Source organism: Lepisosteus platostomus, chromosome 1 (genome assembly GCF_059453375.1).
Source record: "Lepisosteus platostomus isolate fLepPlt1 chromosome 1, fLepPlt1.hap1, whole genome shotgun sequence".
Taxonomy (NCBI): Eukaryota; Metazoa; Chordata; class Actinopteri; order Semionotiformes; family Lepisosteidae; genus Lepisosteus; species Lepisosteus platostomus.
In genome coordinates, this window is record NC_142611.1 from 59370822 (window position 1) to 59392794 (window position 21973).

A 21973-nucleotide genomic window follows, 5' to 3' on the forward strand; every position below is an offset into this window, starting at 1 on the left:
GAGGGTCAGAAGGAATGTCTACCTGAAATAAGCAAGGGGAGTAATATGATTAAGTAACCCATAAGACTGATACAGTAGCTGAATTGAACTTGAAGTGATGAAAGTATGCACCTTAATCTAGCTTCATCTGAATCCATGAGGATGGATTGTTGTTCCAGTTGCATCCCCAGAATACAGTGGCTGTGGGAGTGTCTCCACTGAGGCCCCAGTTAGAAGAATTTGGAAGCATGAACTATGATCATCTTGCAGATTTTAGGGTTGGAAAATAAAATATATTTTACATTGATTAACAGCGGGAACAATGAATGTCTCTTCCATTTTTAATTAAAAACTAACTAAATAAAAATAAATAAAAGGCATAGTTTTCCAATCAAACGGCTGAACATCACTAAAATATATACCACTTTAAAGAAAATAGGACAATTACACAAAAATCCTGATTTTTGTGCCAATTTGGAATAAATGACTGAATTCTTTGGTGATTTTTCCTTTTTTTGAGATTCTTAAACCTCACTAGCATTTTCAGAATGCATGTGAAGTATTCATCATGGCTAAACAGCAAAAAACAATTTTGAAATATGGTGGCTTTGATCTCCACATGCGCAAATCACACTCAACATTTAGAACATTCCCTCTTAAAACATCTGCTCCAATAATCAAAAGAAGCTTTGTGCTTCAGAAAGGCTGGTTAGATGATCAATAGGTTATTGTGTTGGGTAATTGTTTTCTGTATAATAGGTTTGCAAGAGAATCCTGACGGTTAAATCTGTGGTGTTGTTGAAACCCTCTTCAAAACCTATAATAGACCTCCAGTTTCCACTGACTATCACAATAAGCTCAAGTTGCTGAGGTCAGTCCATTTACAACAAATCTGCATGAAAAATGAATTCTCTAGCGCCTGTGTTGTATGGTAATTACCGTATTTCTTCTGCATCATAACTATCCTGAGTTCAATTCTTAAGTAGGGTGAAGTTTGCATGTTCTTCCAGGGTATTTATGGGTTCTTCAGTTTCCTCCAACCTTCTGAAGACATGCTGGCTGGTTTAATTGGTGTCTCTAAATTGTGGTTGTATACTGTATGTGTGCCGTGTGATGGACTGGCATCCCATTCGGGATATACAGTAGTCCCCCCTTAAACCCTAAACGTCTGGACTAGGCTCTGAGTCATTTTATTTGATGAATCAATAAGTTGGTGAGTAATAGTCCTCACATCTGTCTCAAATATGTGTACCATGACACTGTTCGAATATCCAAGAATCAGTTAAAACTATAAGAAAAACTCTAAAGATGATTGATATTATTGCTAATTGATATTATCAATGAAATTTAATGATATTACTAAAGATCTGCAGTATTTTATTAGGAGGTGTATCTGTTGTGAGAGTTTAAATACTTTACAAGAGCCCGGATATGTTTGCATGATACTGTCCAGTATATACAGCAATATACTGTATGTGTTGTTTATGTCATTGAATGTGACTGTCCTAAGTACAGTTAAACACCAGCATCGACATTAGTTTAATGTCTCCTGTTACTTGTGGGATTCTTTAGCACACTTTTGAATTATCAATAAAAAAGTAAAATCATATTTGTCAGATGTAAAGATACAAAGTTACATCACTTCAGAAGTTGTTGCCAGGTATTTACTCACAGTAGTTTCATAGAAAAATATTTTGATACAAAATTGAAATTAAATTAATTAATAAATTAAATATTAAATCAACTGTCAATACTGCACACTGACCTGCACAAACTAACAAGACCCCAAACATAATGTGAATTAAATTCAATTCAATTTATTTTTAGATAGCGCCTTTCACAGATGGTGCGGCTGGGCACCATCTGGATATGTGAGGAGGAGAATTGGATAGTTTGGTCAGAACAGATGTATCTGCCTGGCAGGCCAACACCAAGACACACAATGGCATGCACAGCAGCACCAGCAGCCATAGATGCAATGAGCTATGATGTAAGGTGTGAGTAGGCTAGGCTAGGCCATCCATAAGTAGGCTGGCAGACTGTTGCATAAACTAGGGGTCATGTAGCTAAAGGCTTTACTGCCAATTGTTTTTTATTAATATGTGGAATAAGAAGACCTGCGTTCTGTGATCTAAGTGGGCGACTTTGATTATATACATTACTCAGATCCATTAAAAAGACAGGTGCCTATTATTAGAGTTGAGTGACAAAACGTTTTCACACATCCAAGACTTTACTTCATTAATGCAATTAGCTAAAGTGAGAATTGATGAGTTGTCATAAGGTGAAAATGAAATGTATATTTGAGTGTCATTGGCGTTGGAACAAAAGTTAATATTATGCTTTTGTATTATCCTACCTAGCAGCAACATGTAGAGAGAGAACAATACTGGTCTGAGCACTGATCCCTGTTGTACCCCAAATTGAACTGGTGGCATTGACGAAGCAGTACAATTATTAGATATTTGAACATAGTGAAAACGGTTAGTTAAACCATTTAAGGATGATTCCACATAGGCCAACCTCAGACTCAAGCTTGTGTAACAAAATACAATGGTCAACTGTGTCAAAGGCAGCACTAAGATCTAGGAGCACAAGAACTGTTGCATTCCCTGCATTAGTTGCTAACAGAATATCATTTACAACTCTTGTTATTGCAGTTTCAATGCTGTGGCCTGGGCTGAAACCAGATTGGAACTAACGTCCAGATTTCAAATGATCTCTAAGGTACAGTAGATGTCTAAACAAGCCTCAATGAGATGAATGAGGTTCTTAACTGGAGTATGGGAGGAATGACTCATTTTTGCCCCAGCTGTTTGAAATTCTAATCATTTATGAAAACTACATACAGTATATAGTAAGTAAGGACCTTTTTTCTATTTAATCGATTGCGTCCCTACTTCCCCCTATGTCCACTTTTACAACTGCCCTTTGGTTCACACCTCACTCCACAGGGGGATCCCAGCCTCTTCATTCTAAAGCCAGGGGGCCTCAGTCAAGCGGATTAAGCCAGATTTCTCAGGACTCAATAAGCTTTCTCAAATGCATGTATTCTTGGGTTATTTCATGTGAACTGATAATTATGGTGAAAATCTAGATTGGAAAATAAGTCTCAAAGAAAGAGGAAAAGATTAGAGATATGTGAACTACTATTTTTATGCAGGTCCCTCTTCCCCATGAATATTTTATACTGAAAGCAGTAAGCTTTATGGCAACAAATGCAATGTATTTCCTCATTCATCAATTCCGTAGTGACAAATTGTTATTCCATGTTAATGCAGACTCATACTGTTTGAGCTTCAGATTTCTTGGCCTGGGTAAGGAAGATTTATACCACTTGTTCTATTTGGTGTAGGTATTTTACAGATAGTAGTCAAAAGACCTGCTATGTTTTAGATTTTTGTAAAAATATTCTAACCATTTCAGTGTAGTCTGTAAATATATATGTATAAGTATGAAAGCAATGTAAAGCATTTTTTTCTGACCTGTGTGCAGAATTGTTACTAGATTAATGGTACATTAATAAAAGCCTCTTGTAGTTTGTTGAATTTCACTTTCTTCTTTTTTTAATTAAAACATAGTTACACACAGGGGGTCTCCTGTCTCTCCTATTGTGATTGTAGTTTTTAAACTGAAATTTGGGAAATTGTAATCTCTCACTTCACCTCTCTCATTCATGTAAATATCTTGCCATCTGAGCACCCTTTGTATCTTTTCTAACATTTAGCATTTCAAAAATCTCTTGCACTCGGCATTGCTAAATCCTACCTTTTAATTCATTGTCACTCCTCATTTGGCTCCCATCTCATCATCACCTCGTGCTTGCCGACCTCCCTAACACCTCCAGATTCAGAGATCTGACCACAGTTCAGTCCCGTAAGCGAAGGTAGGAGTTGCTTTCTTGCATCGCATCAAACATGCAGCTCTTTGACCACTACCTCCCCACAGAAAACAACCCACTGCAACTACCATGATGTTGGCCCTTCCCTTCTGGTTCTTCTCATGTCCTCACCTGCTCTTCTACTCTTGAATGCATAAATATCTCTTCTTCTGCCCCAACACCCACCCCTCAGACAGACAAAGGTGATAAAGCTGATAAAAATTCAGTCAAAGGGGCACAATTTTTTAACACAAACACATCTGCTAACACAGCTGCGTGTAAGAGCAAAGTGACTTTCTGCAGTGGATGAAATGAAAGCTATAGTACAGTCAGGCAGACAGATTCTAAATTCTTCAAGCAAAACACAGCTGTTTAAGTTAGTCAGAATCAGCCACTTTGTAAGCAGTACACAACTTATCAAAAGGTACCCGTTTCTCTCGGGCAAACTCAACAAAGGCTTGATTTTTTAAATAATTTCAGAACCTTGGATGGAATGCCTTTAGGGACTCATTCATAGTATAATCAAAATAAAACATCCCTTGCGTCTTGTCTCCTAAAGTTCCCCACATGCGAATCACATGGAGTCATATCCACAAAAACACTAGCAAAACACTAGCAAACATGTCAATGATCTGGAGTGAGATCGGATACTGTATAAATATGCTGTATGATACTGTATTGTTTTAAAGCCACTACAGTACAGTATGTTTGAAATATGTTTTTCTTGATTAAAACTTAAAATGTTTGCTGATTTCTCATGCCAGAAATTTGCATTTAGTCAATGCAGATGTAATCCTGAAATCGGCACATCTCATAATAAACTATTTTTTATATATTCGGCTTTGTGAAAAACAAACCAAATGGAACGCTCAGAGCAGGATTTGAACTGCTCAACCCAGAGAAACAAGTTGCTGTTTAAATCACTGTGCTAAACTGCTGCTTGGGTGCAGTGGTCAACTGGTCAATATCTCTACATTACAGTCAATGAGCTTTTCATTGTCCATTACTGCTATAAGCACAACGAAAGTTATAAAAAAACTAACGTCAAAATGTTTTTAAAATATCGACAAGTGGTATTTTTTAGCTGCCAAAATGTCTTTAGTTACATGATTCCATATTAATATTCCCAATCAAGTGGTATTAAAATAGGTATTACAACTTTTTTTATAACAATAACGGCATGTGTTCTTAATAAATATTCTTAGAAAATACATATTCTAATACATATTCTTTTTTTATTAAGTATATAAACTTTATATAGTTGGAACAAGCACGTATATAGTCAATCATTTTACAAAATAACCAACATAAATTACTGAGTTAAAGACTTTGATGCAGAAAAAAATGTTTATGAAGACAGTGGAATACGGTGGTGTACCTTTAAAGCCACTACAGTACAGTATGGGTAAAATATATTTTTATAATCAAAATTTAATGTTAAAATGTTTCCTGATTACTCATTTCTGAAATTTAAAATATACATTGTCTCAATGCTTAAAAAGCACATCACATTCACAACAGGCTACAAATATACAGTATAAAAATAAACTATTTTATATATCCAACTGGGTAATTTTCTTTTTTAAAATAGCCCTACTTTAGTTTTTAAATTAATTTAATATTTAAAATATTTAATAAAAGTCTAAATAGTATACAACATAAATTCTATAATTGGCAAAATATTGTCCCTCAACATTAGCCAGAATTTGAAACCAGACATTTTCTAACGACAGCTCAAATGCTTCCATACACCATGTCAAGCATTCACTGCTCTCCCTGGTGGTTTTACAAACATTACAAAGTAATGCAGTCTGATAACAATATTTATAAAAAGGGGCAGCATGTTGCAGTAACTTGTGTTGCTCATGGCACAATGTGAAAAAGTATTTTGTATTAAATGGCATTTAGTTCTTTATATCTGTGCATCAAAAGTCAAATACATTTGCCCTCATTAGTATTTTAGTTTTCCTATCATGAAAAACTGTAAAATAAGAAAATTTAAATTCAGCATGTCAGTGCTTTGAAATTGAGTTCATCTCCTGATGCCTTGCTTCATGAATATGCAAAAGAGTCTTTGCAGGAGGACAAGGTCCAACTCAGCTGCAATTTCATTGCCTAACTTGTCTTGTGAATGGACTGCTGCCAACAAATCTCTGGACTTGGGAACTGGCTGAAAATTCAGATGACTTGGAAGAAACATGGGATATCTGTAGGTATGTGCAAACACTGAATATTTAACAAATGTACCACTGTTTGGTTTTGCTGATCAGACATAATAACATTAAAGAGCATCACTGAACTTCTCTAGTTTCCGTTGGTTCTGGACAGAATTCTGATTTATATTTGGTGGCTCTCCAGCAGCTTCTCACTTCCATAGTGATTCAGTATGGACAGATGTGGTCACAGTAACATGATTAATTTGTTGTTAAATTGAAAAAACATCAGAGCTCAGAACATGGTGCACACATGTTTATGCTGCATGTTCAAAGATAATGATTGGTCATGAGTTTGTCAGGTTTGGTGGCAAATTCATGTAGCACATTGCTTGTTCATGGATCTTTTTCTCCCTGTCAATTGATTTATGGCAGGTGTTGTCCCACTGGGGTGTGAACGCAGAAGTACAGTACAATCTGCATTGACACTGCAGATTGAGAGGCATGGATTTTGGCATTATTTCTGTCGTGGGGTATCACTACAGACCCAATATATAATTGCTTACACCTATATAGCGCTTTTCTGGACACTCCACTCAAACTGCTTTACAGGTAATGGGGACTCCCCTCCACCACCACCAATGTGCAGCATCCACCTGGATGATGCAATGGCAGCCATAGTGTGCCAGAACGGTCACCACACATCAGCTATCAGTGGGGAGGAGAACAGAGTAATGAACCCAATGGTTTCAGTGCTGGAATTACACAGTATCCTGGGTACCAGATCCTTATCTCAGAAACATTCTAAGGCACATAGCTCAGAGATATTGACCAGTTACTGGACTGAATGCCAGGGCAGAAGAAAGATTAAAATAATATTCTCACTTGAACAATTAGCTTCAAGCTTAATTCTGTAAAACCCCAAAGAATATGTTGGCAGTACCCAAGGTTACCACACATCAATGGACAGTTAACATTCCAGGTTCTGGATGTGGTCATTAAGATTTTGCTGTTGTGTCTATAATGATCAGACTGGTGATATTCATTCTGTATGTGTGATGCCCTGTACACCTAGAGGGCGCTCTACTTCTGTCCTATTCCTAGTTCCCTGTGATTATTCATGTCTTTCTGGTGTGTCTTGTTGTGTAACCTATTTACTTCTTGCTTCAGCTCTGCTCCTCGCTCAGCATTGAGGTTCAGATGTCCTGAGACCCGCCTAGCACCAGGTCACTCCTGTCCATGGCCTGAGGGCATAGGTTTTTCCTGAACAGCTGAGCCCGGGCTAACCTCCGTCCCGCCGCTACGCATAGGGTCTATTTTCGCTCTCCTGCCATTCCATGGTTCATCCTTTCCGACATCAGTGACAGTATGGTTACCTAATACAAACTTTGAATTCCCAGAACTTATCTGGCTTCTCATTGGTCTTTGTCTAAAGGTTCATGTCAACTGTATTGATCATGTCGATGAGGATGGCAATCTTTTTCTTCTTATTGCTGAGTGTGAAGTCTGGCCTATTATATGCAATGGTGCAAATCTGTTATTATTAGATTATCCAGAGTATTATTATTATCAGACATTGTAGCTTAATCTACATATCTGTTAGGAGGGTATCCTTCATTACTGATTACTGCAGATATCCTTTTCACTTTAGGATATTTATGTGCATCAGGCTATGCAAACAAAAAAGAATTATCCTGTCACATTTAATTAGGCAACATGACTGACATTCCCTTTGATTAAATTTATTTCAAGAGTTTGAACTTATGATTTCTAGGTGTTGTTTGTTGCTAATTTAAGTTAATGCTGTTACATAAGCCAGTGTTTGTCAGCTACTATGCGGTTCACAATATATAATATATGCTGTGTATGTACTTTTCAGCAATTACAACTATATATTTCATATATGCAATATTTGTACGTATTTTAGTACTGCAGGGTGGAATAGAAAAATAGGTGGCACAGTGGCTAGCATTGCTGCCACTGGCTCTCTGGGTTCAATCCCTGGGTTGTTATCTGCATGGATTTTGTCCGTTCTATCCCTGTTCGTGTGAGTTTCCACCGGGTATTCCAGTTTCCTCCCACAGTTCAAATGCATACTGCTAGGTTAATTGGCTTCTGTGAAAAATGGCCCTGATGTGTGCACATGTTTGCGTGTGTGCCCTGTGATGGACTGGCATCCTGTCCGTGGAATCAGGAATTTTCAAAATGCTTCATAGGAGGGAGAAATTTTGGAAACATTTTTACTATTTTTTGTAGTATGCCTGTAAAGAAGTTCCCTCTCAAATGTCTGTTCTCATTATTCATCACATACTGTATATATACTGTACAGTACCTTGCAAAGTATTCACGTTTCACTGATGCCATATTTTAAATGACAAATTATGTAAACATTTTTAAAGCGAATATTATTAATCAAAATTTGAAAATATGTTTCCCTATTTGAACAGAGAAAGAAGTTAAATATCTGCAAAACTGCAAAGACAAAATTAAAAAAAATAAATAATCAGGGTTACATATGAACATTAACAGAGCATAACAGAAATTCAAGTTTGACTTAAGATGTAATTTGCAAGTAACAAACAAAGTGAAATAAGTTTGTTTATAACAACTATTTTTATTGTTTTATTATGAAATATTTTATAAAAATCAATATTAAAATATGTTTAAAATGAGTAACATTATTTCTTCAATCTTCACTGAACCAATAATACATAAAAGTGTACAATAATCTATAAAGATCAGCAAAGGATGCAAATAACTTTTCTTATTAAAGTAAATGAGGTTAACCAAACAGGCACTCTAATGAACAATTACTTCATGCTTGCAAAGGACAACTACAGTTTGAGTGTTTCGTCCTCTGAGGGCAGTCTTCGATTAATTTGCTTCACCCACTGCATCAAAAGTGAATTTTTGTAGCCTGAAATCATAAGCAAGGGCCAATAGAAAAAAATAAGCCTACAGCAGCAGTATTGCAACATATCCTAGGCATAATAAGTGACAGGAGAAAATTATTTTGTCAACTCATTTAGATTCACCAATTATTTGTTCCCTTGTTATACCCATGATTGCTTAATGATAAATTGAAAATTTCAGCTACATAGTTAACCTGGGAGATATTAAGGCAGCAATAATCACATCCTCTATAGCATGTTTCCAGGCCCTATTATTTTTGCATTGTGATTGCAGCATGCCTGCGGCAGATTTGCCAGGTCACGCTGTGGACTCATACAGCTCTGAGCGATAACTCGGATAACTATCATCTGATCTTGCACGTGCCAAACAAGCCATAGAGATAACGGCACATTTTCCCTGGTAGGTCAAAAAGCCGAACCCCAGCAGTGCTAGGAAAAATCACTCAGAGATGGGCTCAATGGTGCGGCTCATACACGGCAGAGACCTTTACTGTTTGAGTATGTGAGAAGTTCTCTGTGAGGTGCAACTTAATGCAGAAGTAATGACTTGGTGTGACAACAGCTAGGCAGGCAATGAAGATGGAGTGTCACTCCCGGGATTCTAAGACTGGAGCTGATGTAAAGTATTTGTTTTGTATGTCTTTATCTGCTTTAGATACTCTGGAACTGGAATCTGTGATATGAATTTAGTTTTAATATCTTTGTCTTTCACATGTGTGTGTTTCCTGGCTGTGACAGGTTGCCTGGTTCTGGATCAGTTATTGTGGAACAAAGAAAAGGCAGCTCTTCTCCTTAATTCCTTTTCAACCATGTTATCTAATTTTTACAGTACTCTATATGCAAAACAGGGCTTGTTTTTTCATAGTTAAAAAGCATATTAACACCTCCATTTATTTCTAAAACACTAAATGCAACATATTCACTCTCTTAAACTGTCCACCATGTCTTCTAAAGGGATTTTGTAATATCTCTTTACAACTTAAACCATCAGAAAACATTTGGGAAATCTGTATTCCTGGTCTTTCTCTACCTTTCATTGATACTGAGAAAACCAACTTCTCTTTACATTTTAAGTAGCCTAATTGTTGTTCAGGACTACAGTCTATTTACAATACAGATTGAAAAATATTGAACTGAATTCTTATGACAAGCAGGACTGAAGCCTTTTTTTAATGAACACCTCATATACTGTATATATTAGTTTACTTAAATTAATGTACAGTAGTTATGGATGTCACAGGGTTTTAAGAGTATTTTCTCACGTCAAGTTATATCATATATATTTATATTTATATGAAAGTCTAAAATGTGGAATATTTGAAATGCACGAGTCCTCCCTCGTGAGCAGCCACTTGGACAGATACAGAATGCATTTAGCATTCTGGCAGTCTCCCAGGAAAATCAAGATTGATCTGCCAGAGGGCCCAAGCATTCCGCATACCATTATGCCACATCTGTTCCATTTCCCAGTACAAATTTCTTATTCCATGTTTCATTTTGTTTTTTTTCAGTCCAGTAATGAAGTACTGCAAAAAGTTTCTTTTATGAACACATCTTGAAGTATCACGATAATGCTTTCTGTGGTTCATATTTTGCAGGCTACTATTCAGAAGCCTTGTGGGTTTTTAATAATCAGTTTAATAGCATTTTCATTTCTATTCTTCTTTTTTCTGCACAACACCTGGAACTTTCAACAGACATTAAGGATCCATAAATGAGGCTGTAAAGACAGCGGTATATGATATATCGTGCATACCTGGCTGTTCCATGTGGTTTTCATCCTGGCCTACTGAGTGAAGAGGGGCCATTCATCAAAGTGCTTAGTGGAAGACCATGAATAAAAATGATGGGGAGATGGCAATCTGTAGAAGTAGAGGAATGTGATGCAGACAAAGTCTGAATTCCAAGGAATGTGATTGTTACTGTACATTCTTGTTTCATGGTCAGTTTGGATGCTGTTACGAATCCTACTTTTTATTCATATGTACTGTTGAAATGTATCTGTTATTTTCATTGTTTACTATATTGTTTTTCCCTAATAAGTTACTCTCTACTTTCTACTTTAAAAATTCTGATTTATTTATTTTGAATTCCTGGTTTTGATTCCAGACTGTGGTTCTGTATGTGTGGAGGTTGCATGTTACCCCTATGTCTGCATTGTTTTCTTCTAGGTGTTCTAATTTCCTCATGCCTCCAAAAGACAGGAGGAAATAGTCTATGTCGAAGTAGTGCTATTGGCAAAAGACTCTGGGCTGCCTATTACCAGGATAAGTGAATACAATAGGCCTTTTCTATAGATAACCTCTCCCAAGGTTTCAGAGTAATATTGCAATCTCCGTCTAGATTAAAAATAGTATAAAAACATTGGATAAAATTAGATTTTAAAAATGAAATAATTTTCTGAATTGAAAGTACCTTATTGTCATGAAGTGTAGATCAGGACCCTATAAAGACAGAGAATCCGGAAGGGAGTGAAACAGACACAGGGAGACAATCAGGAACTATGCAGGTAGACGAACTGGACCTGCTGGTAGGCAGCCTTCCAGGCCTCTATCTTCCAAAGCTGAGCCCAGAATGGTAGGAGTGTCTGGCTTAAATAGGGAGGGGCTGGACAGGAGGCAGGTGCACAAAGTCAACTAAAACGGGAAAGAGCCAGAGTGCCCTTAAGAAGAGGGACTTACAATCGTGACACTTATAAGAAACAAACAACGCCCTACCATATTTCACTGAGAAAAGGCTATTTATTACCAGAGGTATTTATGTATTCCTTATGTTAGTGACAAATGTAATTTTCTGTAACATTATAAAGATACTTTCTTTAGCCACTGATCTTTTTTGGATGCCTTATTCATGTGCTAACTTCTGAATTTATTTTTCCTAATGAATGGCATATGCCTGTGCATCAGAAACCAATCTGAGTTCATAATAAAGTAATTAATGCAAATTAAGCTCATATGTTGTACAGTATTGACATAAAAGTCATTTTAAATTAGTTTTGGTTAATGTGTGTTGTAGAAGGCAACAGTAATGGGAGAGCTTTAGGAAAAAAAAAACCCAAAACAATCTTTAATTCTTTCACAGTTTCTTTTAAAACATTTATTGATTTGCAATTCTTGAATCTATATATTATGCATTCCATAAGAGATGTTTTGTGGACAAAATTAAATATAATCTTTAGTCATACGAAAAGATGTACAGAAGTGCGTTACTATATTAAAGCTAACTTCAGTACAGTAATTATCGTCCAGTATACAGCTTTCTCTAGATTTGTTTCATGTCTGTGCGAATGGAGTTTTTTTCTGGGTGTTAAGTAATCTATATTTTATTTTTTTCCCCTATTATTGATGTCTCTGCAACTAACAGCTGCTAGTAATTTGCTGTGTTGCTATTATATCTAATTACCAGAGAACAAAATGGCAGTATTTCCTTTTTCTTTTTTTCCGTACAATTGTCTAGTAGTATTTTTGGGGGATATCCAGAACTACAATACATAGTAAATACAAACTAAATTTCATAATCAGCAAGCACAAGGGAATCTTCAGTGCAGATACTGATAGGGTGTGACTACTATATATTATGGAAGAAACTGTGTGAGTATGCAGTGCCCTCAGCACAAAGGTGTGAGTCTGTCAGTAGATGTTTTACAGTTGGTTTTACTGTCTCTGTCGTGGTTGTAGAAAGAGTAAACATATGTTAATATTTCACCTCAAAGCTGCAGTATTGGACCGTAGTTCTTTTTGTTTAGAAAAAGAAGATAATAAGATAAAAATAACCAAAACAAAAGTAAACCTTGGTAAGTGCATACACAGGAAAACAACACAAGATGTGTGATACATAGGTCTGAAGGTCAGATTATATAAATATGAAGAAACTAACAGCTGGTTCATGGGAGACTTAAGTCAATTTTGGAAAGATGAAAGCAAACATAACAGCTTAGTAACGCTAGTGCTCACAAAGCTAAATGTATACAGCATCAGAACTAGCATGTCACAGCTAGAGCATTTGGATTAATGAGGATTCATTTGTATAAGAGGATTTCTATCTTTCACACTTCACGATTCCCCACCTTTAATTTGATTAGAAAAAAAAACCTTGAAATGTCTTAAACATGTTGTGGTTTCAACTTCTCCTTTCACATGCAACCAGCCTCAAAAGAAACTAATATTACTAATATGTCTTATGTATATTGCCTTTAGGAATTATAACTTAAAATTTATAGAATCAATTTCACTCCCTTATCTGTAGGAGTTTCTAACCACATGAAAGAGCAGAGTTAACTTATAAGTATAGCGCAGTGGTATTTTCAAAGAAACAAATGACTTTTTATAGTTGCATATGAAGGCAGTATAAAAACTGTTACAGTGACATATTGTGATAAGTATGGCTTTAATGGACTGGAACTGATAGTTAAGAACCGATGTATTATCAATATATCTCTTTATAATTAAAAGATCTTCCCACTTTTTACTCATCTTTGCTTTTTTCACAATCATTACTTCTAAACCCAATAAAAGCTAATATGTGAACATATTACTGCAGAAAAACAAGAAAACATTAGGTATATCTTCTCTCTCTCTTTCTTTACCATTCCATCTGTAGTAGCAACTTTCTGTAAATGGATACTCTCTAAATAGACTTTAAAATACCTATCATGAATCATAAAAATACTTCTCACCATTTTTCTGTTCTGGTTGCTTCAAATGGAGGATAACTAACTGTATTTCTAATCTGAAATGTATGTGAAGACATCAAGTAAACTAGTAATTGTCTAAGACATTCTGTAATTCATAAAGCATAGCTATTTGAAAAAATGCATAAAAAGCCCATTGCTTTATTTATTTCATTAATATACTATACCACAAAAACTGTGTAGAGTCATAATCAGTCACAAATTCCAGTCATGAAGAGTGAGGATTTGAAAAAATGAAGTTTGATAAAATTCTTAATCTTAAAACATTCATTAAACATTCATTAAAACAATAACCGTTTTATGTGATCCTGCCAAATGTTGTTTTATTGTGCTCTGTACATGATAGATATTTTGTCTTAGGATATCATTGAGTTTCCAAAAAATCAATTGACTCTATTGACTGGACAAAGGAATGGACAAATAAGCATTAATGCAAATTAGAAACATACCTCATACAGGACAAACCTAGTACTCAGTTGGGGATACCATGACAGTTACATCAACACCAACCGAATTTTTCTTATATCACATAAGTTTGTTGACAATTAAACTTCTTTCACTTCATGTCCTTTCCTGAAATTTCCATTAGATATCTTCCTTGCAGTTTTGAAGAATATTCAAATGTCGAGTTTTCACTGTTGTTGATAATTTGATTAAAGTAACTATAAAAATGTGAATATGATGTACATATCCAAAACAGAAGTAGAATGTTTTTCAGTTACAGTTATGGGTTATTAGGTCTTCATAAAGAAAAAGAGCAAATTGTGGAGCAAATTTTGCACTGGTATAAAACACTGTGAATGTCTTAAGAGAATGTGCAGAACTCATTTTTAAAAAGCATAGTTTTATAACATTATAACATTTTTTCAAAGCAGTATACTGTATGTTTGTCCTTTTCCTTATTATAACTGCAGTCTCAACAGGAAAGTATTAAAAATGTTGAATATTTGCAGGAAAACGTTCAAAGGCAAACGTGTGTAATCAATAAGCATTAACGCAAATTTACATCTGAAAATACAAAAACAATATTAATGAAACATCTGAAAATCACAGCTAAAGAAATAACTGTCAACCCAAATGATGTTGTTCACAATCTACTGCAGTTGCTAAAATAGCTGAAAATAGTCATTTTCAGAATAAAATCAAACTGAAATCTGGTGTTCAAAAATGCTGTTGCTCTAAATACAGTATATCAAAGAACAATTAGATTTCTACTTTTTAAACCAATGAAGTTTCTATCAGGAATGGTGTTCCTTTATACAGTGAGTTTTTACAGTGTTGGAATTAAATGGAAGTTATAAACTGAAAATTGGGAGGGATAACAAAGACAAGTCAATTTCACAGCTGTTTCTAATCACCATCATTACGTGAATTAACTACATATATTGAACACAAACACCTCCCTTCTCATTTGTCTCAAGTATCCTTCCTCCACTCTCTCCACCTTGCAGCTGGTTCACTCCTCTCTGAATGGGATTTGATTCTCCTCATCCTGTCCAGGAGACTGCCCATTAACCAAGCAGGTTAAGTCTAACTTACCTCACTTGATATTCCAGACATTCACAAATCAATCTAATTCTTGGATGTAGCTGCTGTCTTTAGTGAAATTTACTACGGCTAAGTTTTGTGAACTTTTCATTTTCAGTCCTCACTTATCTCCCTCTTACAGAACATAAGAAAAGTATTTGGTCTCTCTGGCTTGTTTGCTTGGTAGTAGTTAATTGATTGCTGCTAGATATCTCTTGAAAATAGTCAGGGTTTCAGCAACAACCTTGCAAGGTAGCTTGATTTATACCTCAGAATCCCTTTGTGTTCTCAGTTTTGAATGCAGTTTCCTGAATTTTCCATTTGTGCCTTTTATGTAGTGTTTCACTGTTGATCCAGAAAAAGTTAAAATATTCACTTCAGGTCTCCCTGATTGAAAAATGTGTCAGCATAAGCATCTCAGTTTTTTTCCTATGTAGCTTCTTCAAGCTAAATCCTTCCCACATACTTGAATATAGTGTGAAAAGTGTAGAAATGAAGGAACGTCTGTAATGTTAAGATTTTGCACTTTCTATATTCTAAGACAGGATCTGAAGATAAATGAGAAAGCAATTGAGATTAATGCTATATATATTTATATAGGAAAGGGGTGTCCATAATACTTTTGTTGAAATATTTTAATACCGGCTTTCTTAAGTATCAGGAAAAAGATGTCCTTAAGAGTCTGCTTGCACACTTAGGTGGATGCAACTGTGACAATATACGTAATTATTGCACTGTGCATTGCACTGAGTCTAATGTCTTACAGTGTTCCTTTTTAATTAGCGAAGAAGTACATTTCAGCCATCTTCTTTTGAAGGAACTCTACATAATTTAGACAGACAGTGGAGAAGAAGGCCTGTAGAAGGGCATTATATTTGCATAATGAACTTAAAGACTGTAACTTCAATTAGCACATTTCTAAAATGGTTTAACACACATGATTGGCAAACCTTGCAGCTTTTGCATTTCTAACAAAAAAAAAAAGCTTTTCAACCCACGGCTGCTTGTGTGCCCATATTGCTTTTTCTCTCATTTATTGTAAGGGAATAACAAAAATTCCATTACCATATGCCTAATTTTACTTGAATGCATTATCCTCAGTTTTATACATCTAAGAAATGTAATGGAATACTGGCTCAAATAAATCAATAACAATACATTTCAACATAGCCAAAACATTTCCTAATAATTCTACATTGAGCAGTGGTATCTCAGCCAACAAGGGCATCTAGCTCCTGACCAGAAGGTCCTGGGTTCAATCCTAGGTAGGGTCAAGTGATGTAGCTTGCTCTCATTCCGTCCAGGCAGCTCCCAGGTCCACTCAGCCTGCCTCCCACATGAGTACTGGGGGTTAATTCTTCTGGGGGTAATAGGCCGCCCAGAGTGTGATGCTGACCACATGACCTCTACCTCCAGTGTTGGATGGTCAAGAAAAATGGTGGCCCTTGCCCCCCATTCCCCCATGGGCCCCTTTATGGCCTGAAAAAGGGACCTAACCTACTGTACCTATACAGTAAGTCTACATCTTGGATTGGTGACTGCATTCCTCAACGATTAAATTCCTGCAGGTCTAATGAGTATATTGAGAATCAAGAGAAACACATAATTCTATTTATGCATCTATGTTTTTTTTAAATATTTAGTATAAAAATAACATTTGGGATATGGATTAAATGTTTTTAGTATAATTGTGATAAATTGATCATTCAATACTGAGTGTGATTCACTCAAGTGACTCAGACTGCATCATAAACACTAAATCACTGGATAAGTGGGGTTGATTGGGAGGGTGATTAAGTAATTTCACTTGTTAAATGTCAGGCCTGGTGAAAATCGGGAAAGAAAAAAGAAATTAATTAATCTGCAGTTCTTATTAAGGAACCTGTTGTATCCGTGGTTTGCAGGAGGGTAGGCTAGATAAGCACAATATCATTTGGTGCCAAGGGTATTGAAGCCAACTATTTCTAACCTGGCAAAATGCTGCAATTAAACCATCCATCAAGCCACGATTTGGGTGACCAGGAGTCAGGGTACCTCTCAAATATCAACACACAATACACAATTCATCTTCATGACCATGTACACACTGCAAGCTGCACTGCATCAGAAACTCCAGGTTGCAACAATAGGTTCAGCAGGGAGGAGGATGCTAAACAGTCATTTTTCCAGTTGAAATAACCCAATTGATGTCCACTGTTCAGAGCAGCATGAGGTGGTTCCGTGTCTTCTTGAGTAATGAATCGACCAGTTTTGTAGACAAACCTGATGGATATCAGTAAGTGTGATGTAGATCAATACACTAATTGTGATGCAAAACAGAGCGATGAAAGTGTAAATGTCTGGGCAGAAAAGTCTAATTGTATGAATTAATGATAACCTGATTGCATGGCACTACTTTGATCAAGTACTGGGACCTCCCATGCTGCCCTGTTTGTGGGCTCATCCTGATGTGATACCATTGCAGCAATACAGCATATTTCTTCGTGCTGCTTGTGTAAAAGCTATGTGTTATGCAGAGCGTAGGAGCAGTGGACATCCTTGTTTCTCATTCTTTGTTATCCACCATATGAATAAGTTTCATATGTTTCAAATGTAAGTAACTTAGTGTATACAAAATGTTACACACCTGAAGAAGGCTCCACGGCCGAAACGTTGTGTTCTCTTTCTTTTTTTTTTTCAGCATGGAATAAACCTATTACTTATTCCTTTGCAGCCTACGCATGCTGACGCAGCTACCCATCTGAACTACAAAATGTTAAGTGTCTTTTCTGGAAACAAAAGACAACAAATAGTCTTAATTAGATAATTTATAAATGATTCGGTGTTTTAATACAGGAGAAAATATGAGAAAAACATTTAACTCAGAAAAAGAATGACTCTCCACACTGTTTTCTATTAATATATTAGACTTAAAGCACTGCGTAATGTTTTATACTGCATAATAATTGCATTTTGAGCATCTAATGTGGATTCCAGTATGTACTTTTTATGTCAGTTTCCATGTGTATTTTGGAAAAATAATGTAAATTTGAAATAATAGATTTTGAAAGATTTATTAACACTGTGATTAATTATTTTAAATTATTCATCAGACTCTTTCACTCAAGGCAACTTCAAATAATTAGGCAACATTTTATATTAAAGTTCTGTTTATGCATTGCATATTAAAATACATTAATGCTGACAAGAAGGAGCTGGAGAGAAATTAGAATGAGAGGGAAGGTAATATTTGATATCTAGTAGATGAGTACAAGAAGGAGTATAGGGAGAGACAAGTAATTTAAGAAAGGAGGTTCAAAGGTGGTGGAGAGGAGCAAGATACCAACACTGTTTGTATGAAAAACGCTCTAGAAATGGATGTGTGCACACAGGAGGCCACAATTTAGATGTTTAGAGATTATTTCACTCCTGAGCAACTACTAAAACTACTAAAACCCAACAGTTCTGACAAAGCTAAAGTGTCTCCTTTGTCTGTGGTGTCAGAATAATTTCCATTGCAAACCTTCCACATTCACAATAACCCAGCAAGCCATAAGACTACATGGAATCACTCAAAACATTGGTTAAGAGTTAAGGTAACATTTCTAGAAGAGATCAGCGTATGGGACTGCTTCAGCTTGTGAGCTGCAAAGGTACAAGTAGAAACTATTTCCATAATGAAAAGAAAGAATGGACAGGATGTTCAATGGAAGTATGGGTATGATGTATTGAGGGCTGTTTTTGGCATGGGTAAGGGCCTGGTCAGTGATGTGTGAAGGATATCAGTTTACTTCTGATCTGGTAGATGAAAGATATGGCAAGTATTGCATAGAAAATGAATATACAGTATCTGCTTAATATAAATATTAGGTTTTAGGTCTGTATTATGTAAAAACGTCAATCAGACCTTCCAGAGCAATAGGTTATGGTTATTTTATTTATAAGAGTTTTTTTTTTGCTCAGCTAAAACTCACCATTACATCCTACTTCTAAGATAAAGGCAAGAGTTTGTAGTTTGTAGCCTTTTTTTATGTCAGGGATGTTTACTGAAAACTACTGACAAGAAAAATAATATTATTCAGGCAGAACCAAATTTGTCAAGTGGGTTTGGGAGAATAGACCATACCTGACTTATAAAGCAGCTCTTGTTCAAATGCCTACCCCTTCATAAATAAATGAGTAACTTCAGATGAAAGTGACAGTGACTAAAGAGCTGATTATCATTTGCTTCACATGGTGCTTAAGTCACTCAATAACAATTAAAAGTTCAGAATACAGGGCTAACTGGAAAAATATCATCTTAAATTTTGTTTTTCTTTCTTGCCTTCAAAAAGGAATTAAGGAGAAAAGTCTTATATATACTGTATGTAGCATTTCTTCATTTATTAATACTTAATTATAGAACAGATACATTATACAGTACAGTGCTATCCAGATTTATTCATACTCCTGATAAAATATGTACAAACATAGATTTATAACAGAAGGATCTATGATTTGGTTAATGTATCATGCTGATAACAACTAAACTTATAACAGTAATCTTATGACTTTACTCTGGGTATCAGTCAAACCAACCAATCAATCAATGCACTTGTTCTGTACATATTTACCCTTTCTAACCACATGAAATCTATCTAATATCAGTGCCCCCATATTTTGTCTAGAGTATACATTCTATGATCTTGCCAGAACAAACCAACTGTGGGAATAGGGAGGTATATATTAGGGTTCTATCACTACAGCATTCACGCACATTGCTACCTCTGTTACTGTACATTTTGTAATTGTGCATATCTGTGTGTAATATACATACTGTGCTTACAGGTGTATATCTGGAAACATACAAAATAATTTGGGCAATAAAAACATGCAGAGTACAGTATACATGTACAGTATGCATTGTATTTCACGTACTGTATAATATAATATATGTCTTGTCTTTATCTCCTGAGCTACTGTATTGCTAACTTCCTGTCATGCTCAATCAACATGCTCTAGCTGGTGCAAAGCACAACAACCAGAATATTAACTAGTGTCACGTGACACAAGCTCATTATTTCACACCTGACTGGTCTACACTGACTGTCCATGTGTTATCAACATGCTGAGCTCTTTAACACTGTGGCCCTGACTACATCTCATATCCACTATATAAGATTATGTAGTTCATAACTCCTCTGCCTGAAAGAATTACAGTGTGTGTAGGTATACATTACAATGAATGTGGGAACAACATCTGTGCCTCTGCTAGTACGCCAACCTCAGATTTATTTGCGTTGTTAAAAAAATGCTTGGAAGTTTCATATGAATTTAAACATTTACAGACAAGCTTTATTAAACTAAACCACTGTTTCTACAGTGCTGGATAATGACATGATCCCTTCTAATTTATGTCCCTTCCCTCAGGATAAACTGCCCATTCAATAATAAATGAAATGTCCTCTCACAGTTAGGTCACAGAATAGACCTCTCTGACAAACTAAATCACAAAAAATGAATGATTATTGATATAAAGTGTAGTTAAATAATTTTCAACAGGAAAGAATTGAATCAAATTCCATCATTCTCAAGTACAGAATATTGACATTCTTTGCTACCATGTTAACAAAGGATTTCTGTAAATGCAGTAATTACATTAGTAAGAGAGTAAGAGAGAGAGTTAATACAATTATAGCTCAAAAAGCTTTTATAAGCATAACCAATCTGAAAAAAATCAACAATAAACTTGGCATACATCTAATCGAAAACAAAATGAGTATGAATACATTTACACAAATAATGAGTTTGACATTCAAAAGGTCACACTGAAAAAATTGAAACAGTGTGATGGTTTAATGGAGTTTATTTCATAGATTCACCTGCTCTAAAGTTAGTGGTAGAATACATTTGTTGTCAGCAATATTTTTTTAAACTCTAATTTCTAGTATGTAATTAATCTGTTGTGGCTCTTGTAATTTTTGTTGTAATTAAAGTTGTATTTTTTTAGACATGGAAGAGGAAAAGGATAAACTCTGTCACATAAGTTTACAGAAGTAGATAATCAGTGGAATTTTTATTTTAATTTCTAACAGGGTTACAGCATTATATAATTTTCTCCTGTCATCACCATCCCACTGCCTCTTCTCTTTGTTGAAGAACATACTGAAAGAATTAAAATCTGTGAGACCAATCTGACATCTTAAATAAGACTTTTTAGTCTAACATCTCCTGGGCAGTATAGCACATTCTTAGTGAACAGAATATGTTTAAAAGACATTGATTCATTTTCAGATCAGCTGACAGTTTCTTTTTAATAAAGAGAGACAATGGTGTTTCTTTTCAATAAAGAGGAAATATACAGTATCTAAGAACCATTTACCAAACAGATCAGCAAAATAAGGTGCTGAATTATAAAAGAGTCAATTATTTCAGAATGTTCATGAAGATAAGTATTTACCTGGGTGCTTGTCATTTAAGTACAGACTTAAATAACAAAGGTGATGTGAAAAAGACCATTCACATGAATTTGTACTGTAAACATTACAAGCTAGTTGGATAATTGGCTTCCTCTCATTTTTAATGTTTGCCTTGAAAACAGAAAAACAGGTCAGAAAAAGCAGCTTCCTTCATCTTTGTAACATCATAAGCAAAAAGAACTGTGTTGTTTCTCATAAAACAACTGAATTAGACAGATTGAAAGAACAGAATTAAGAGCTTCGGTTTGGATGTTGTGTACTTCCATATGATGGAATACTGTATGCTTGCTGGATCACTTAAAATTGAAACTAAGCAGCTGCTGTTTTAATACTTTAATGGATTATAATTTATTTTTATGCAAATATGCAGTGATAATGAGTGATTATTAAGTTGT